This window comes from Etheostoma spectabile, chromosome 22 (genome assembly GCF_008692095.1).
Source record: "Etheostoma spectabile isolate EspeVRDwgs_2016 chromosome 22, UIUC_Espe_1.0, whole genome shotgun sequence".
Taxonomy (NCBI): domain Eukaryota; kingdom Metazoa; phylum Chordata; class Actinopteri; order Perciformes; family Percidae; genus Etheostoma; species Etheostoma spectabile.
The window spans coordinates 9,572,501-9,577,500 of NC_045754.1; positions in this window are offsets into that span (position 1 = coordinate 9,572,501).

The following is a 5,000-nucleotide window of genomic DNA, read 5'->3' on the forward strand; positions in this document are numbered from 1 at the left end:
TGCTATCAGCTATTGGGGGGGGGGTCCCTGGCTGCCACTAAGCAGTAAATAAATATGAGCCTATTGTATTCTTGTAGGCTCACTGTCCTTGCTCTACCATGCTGAGTAAACGCTCACATACAATGGGAGGCCGGACTGCCTTGTCATTCCTGATCCCCCCAGATTGCTCTTCCAGAACCTCTGCCTGGGAAAGTGGCAGCCGAAGAACGAGGGAGCAGTGAAAACAAAGGGTATCTGAGAGAACGTTTTGTTGCATTGCGTCTTAGATATAAGGCTGATCTGATAACTGATGTAATCAAAACGTATTCTTGCTGATAAAGTAACTGAGTTCATATGCTCAAGTACAGTTTTGAGCCATACTTGTAATTGACTTTATTTCAATTTGCTGATATTTTTATTGTTCTACTACACTACATTTAATTATCTATTTATTTTTAGGTCATTTTTAAGCCTTTATTTGACAGGACAGCTGAAGACATGAAAGGGGATAGAGAAGGGGAATGACATGCAAAGGACGGGGGAATGCAGCAAAGGCCCGCAGGTCGGAATCAAACCCGGGGCCCTCTGTGATGAGGAGTAAACCTCTATATATAGGCACCCACACCAACTGAGCTACCCGTGCACCCCTACACTGCATTTCTGCATAGTAATAAGTTTCTATTATTGAGTCTAGAAGGTCTTTTTTATTTTAAAACAAGTGTTGACATAATTTCAACAGGTTTTATGAATTTTCCAGGATTTGAAAGCACCACTTATTCTGTCTTGTTTCAAGGTTGTCATAAATTAATTTCTATAGAAAAATGTCAGACTTGACTGGTAGATTTTTCTCCCGTCATCATAAGAAACAAAGATTCAGGACTAGAGTAAGTAATCCACTTTTATTTATTTCTTCATGTGAAAAACCAAATGCTTTCTTGGTTAGTTCAAATTAACCAGCTACAACACTAAAGGTCTGTTTACAGATTAATTCACAGGCAATAAATAAGCCAATAATAGATCATATTAGAAGACTTTAACTTTGGATACCTCAGGGAATTATGGTGATAATACTTTATGTGCTAGAAGTAAGACTACCGGTATGTAACTCATGAAAGAAGAAACAATATAGTATTTCTCTTTCAAATGAAGGGGTGAACAGGCATCGCTGGCTCAGTTTCTCCACAGGAAGAGTGCTGACAGGGCTACATAAAGTTTCTTGCATGAAAGCAGAAGCGAGGCCTTGAGTGAGGAGGGGTGCGCAGCGTCGCTCCCTTGGGACAGCATTATTCAGGCCTGCTCCTGCCCCCACAAGCACGGGCATGAGGCAGCTGATACCAGGCACAGGCGGCGCTGCCGTCCTGTAATCACCGATGACATACATGAAGTAGTTTTCCAGATCGGTTTTCCTGTCCTTCCAGCTGCGAGTGGGGCAAACAGCACAGGAAGAATAACACAAGTTGCAGCCAGGCTCAGGGAATGTGGCCTTAACAAACACAGCACATTACAAGTTAAAAGGCACACTGCTCTCCTCCTGAGAGCCTCTGAGCGAGGGAAGTGAGGCTACGTCCTGAGAGAAGGTCCAACCTTCCTCAACACCCACACAGACCTAACAATAACCTGCCAATCAAACCAAATAGTCCTGCCAGGGCCTCAAATCAAGACCGCATTTCTGACATGTTATCTTGTATGTATTTTGACTTATTTTCACCTTAGCTTCTGGGTGGTTAATCAGCTTTTTCCTGCTAATCTTAATTTCTGCAAAGAAACCTTTAACCACCATGGCAAGGAGCCTGTGTAGACTTTGCAATCATTCCCAAATGTTTATATGCTTGGTTTTATATTTGGAGAAAAAAGTGTGCTGTTTAAAACTTATTTTACTCTTGATTTAATTTGCACTGGTCTGACTGGAACTCACCTGGACACGGATTTATATCATTTTAACTTAATTTACTAAAGGAGCCCTGCTACCTGCAACTATATCATCACCACTGGTTTTTTTGTTAACCTTGTGACACTGAGCTTGTAAACATTCATCACCAGTTTCATACTTCTACTGGCTGTGAACTATTTAGATTTATTTTAATTGTTTTATTTTAGTATTTTCAAGAGGTCTGAGGAGGACACTGTTCTTGTTGTTCACAAGAAATAGAAAAAGCACAAATTGTCAATTTGAGAAAGAGAAAAATCTGTATTTTTCTGCTTCCCCATCATCACTTCTTAGATAAATCTCAGGACTACGTGAAGGCCATCTGACCGTGACGACAAGATGTTAAATTCTGGCTTTTTTTCTTCACTGTAACCTCCATATCAGAGCATTATAACCAAAGTGATTTTACAGCAGCAGTTTAGCACACAATGCCTCAGGTGCCACCAGCTTGCTGCATGCACACAGTCCGCTACCTGCTGAGGGGCTTGGTGAGCTGTTAGGATTTAACCCCGCTAAGTCAATCAGCAGAGGTGTTAAAGTACAAACTAACAGGTGCCCACTGACAAGGCTGAGGGGACGGGTTGACTGTCTCCTCTCCAGAGTGCCACTGGTCATTGTCTGGAAATGCTTTGTAGTTCTAAACATGCACATGCTCTCATTACATGTAAATTTGAAATAGCTGCAAAAAGCATACAGTGTGTTTTCGCTAGAATAATGAGCATATTCTTAAATTAACCCTACAGCACATGTTTAACTTAACATGAAAAACCATGTCAGAAACGCTGTTTCTGTCTGATATGTCAACTGAAATGTAAAAAATAAAAAAGCGTGAGAAGGAAACATTAAAATTCAATTCCTGGTTGCAGTTCTGTTTTTTTTTATTCCAGTTAGAAGTGAGTAGTTAAAAGTCAAATAACGAGGAAATGCACTTTGACAGAGCATTCAAATAAGATTCACGTTCCACACAGACACACACACAGACACACACACACACACCACACACACACCACACACACACACACACACACACACACCACACACACACACACACACACACACACACACACACACACACACGAGAGTGGTATCAATCTTCTCATCAATAAACTCTCTGCAAGAAGCACTTTTTGCAAGTCAACAAATAGGTAATAAAAACTTTTGGATCTACAGTATAAAGTTGCATTATTTTTTGTATTTGCATAAGGTATTTACACCACCAACACACACCACGCACACGCACACGCACACACACACACACACACACACAACACACAACACACACACACACACACATACACGCACATACTCTGTAGATAAACTCATGGACACGCTCTGCAAACTGAGTCATAAAGCACCAGAGGACACTGAGGAAGAAAGCGTGACGTTATTTCCACACAAAATAATGTGGTAGGAATAACTAAACAACACGCCACATTTCATTTTGATGACGGTATTTCATGTTAAAATACCTCCATGTTTTTGTTTAGCAAAACTCATTTTAGATTTAAAAAAATGTACAGTGCATGCATCATAATATATTTATAGATATGTGTATATAAAACAGCCCAGACACAAAAAACACTTCCATCCAGTTTGAGGATTGTGGTTGTGTTAATCATCCCCTGAGTGTTTGTTGACAGGCGTTAGCGTCTCTGCTAAGAGACTCTGATAGAGTATTGTATCTGCCCAGCAGGCCACAGGGACACACCCAGCTGCTCTATTCTCTTCAGTGTGTCTGTGGGACCCTGCTACAGTCATCATCTGTCTGTCTGCCGGTTACTGACTGTCTGTCTCTTGGCTGGAAACACTGGCTGAGGTCATTATAACCACAAACAAGTTGCTCTTTGTGACTTTCTGCACAACAGAAAGAAACCTCATCCTTCTCATGTAAGGCTTTATGACTGCAACATGTATTGTTATTACAGTTTATTCACCCAGATTAATATCCAGCCATACAGATATTTTGTGGTGAAATGTTACTAAGTGTCCTGTATATACTTCACATGTCATTTTAGCTGACGCTTTTATCACTCATTTATTATGATGCATTGGTTTATGTATCACAGTGGGACCTGAACCAAGATCTCTCACACCAAAGGCGTGTGTCATATCCACTGCTCCATCACCACTCCAGCACTGTACTTTATCTGGGACTTTAAATGTATTTCCATTTTATGCTTCTTAATACTTTGACTTCACTACATTTTAGCAGAAAATATCATACTTTTTTGATAATTCATTTTTTAATATTACTCTAATATCTCAGAATGTTGGAAAAAATAGAACTTGAACTATCTCGCGGATAGATACCATTTGGTAAGAGAAAAATATGTTTAAATTTGAGTTAGCTCACCTTTTAAAAGCGTCCCTGAGCTATTGTCTGCACACGTCAATCAATCAATCAATCAATCAATCAATTCGTATTTGTCACATGAGGTACAATTCCAGTGAAATGTTATCCCATCAGCTCCTCTAACCTGTGCCTGATTCAGTCATCATCATCGGCACACAGAAAATGAATCACCCGGTTGAATGGCGCCGGCACTCCAGGTTCCGGCCAAGTCTCGGTGAAAGAACACCACAGACCAACCGACAAACCGACGCTGGCACAGAGGCACGGAGGTAACACACACAAGATCTGAAGTAACACAAGATGCAATCATGTGAGACATAGAGGTGAAAATCCACTAAACTCCAATGCAGGAATGGCCTGATGAGGTTATAGTAATCTGATAGGCCCAATTAGTGCTTGATTAGAGATTGAGCAGACTGGCACAATGAAGTGATCAGACAGATTCAACCAGAAATTCTTCTCCATGTGTGAAAATGGGATCTTCTGGAGCGTTGTTTTATGGTATTACATTTTCCAGTTGTAAACAATGAAAGCTTCTCATTACTTTAATATTTCTTTAGGGATAAGAAGCTGTTGGGTCTCACTTCAGGGCACTTCCTGCTTGAGTTTCCTCCCTGCAGATTAATACTTGGATGAGCATTACTTGCAGACAGCAGAAATTATTGATGAACTTCATGCAGGAGGTGACATGAGAAAACCCTAATTATGCCTCACAAAATCTCAAGAATGGTTATGTGAGCT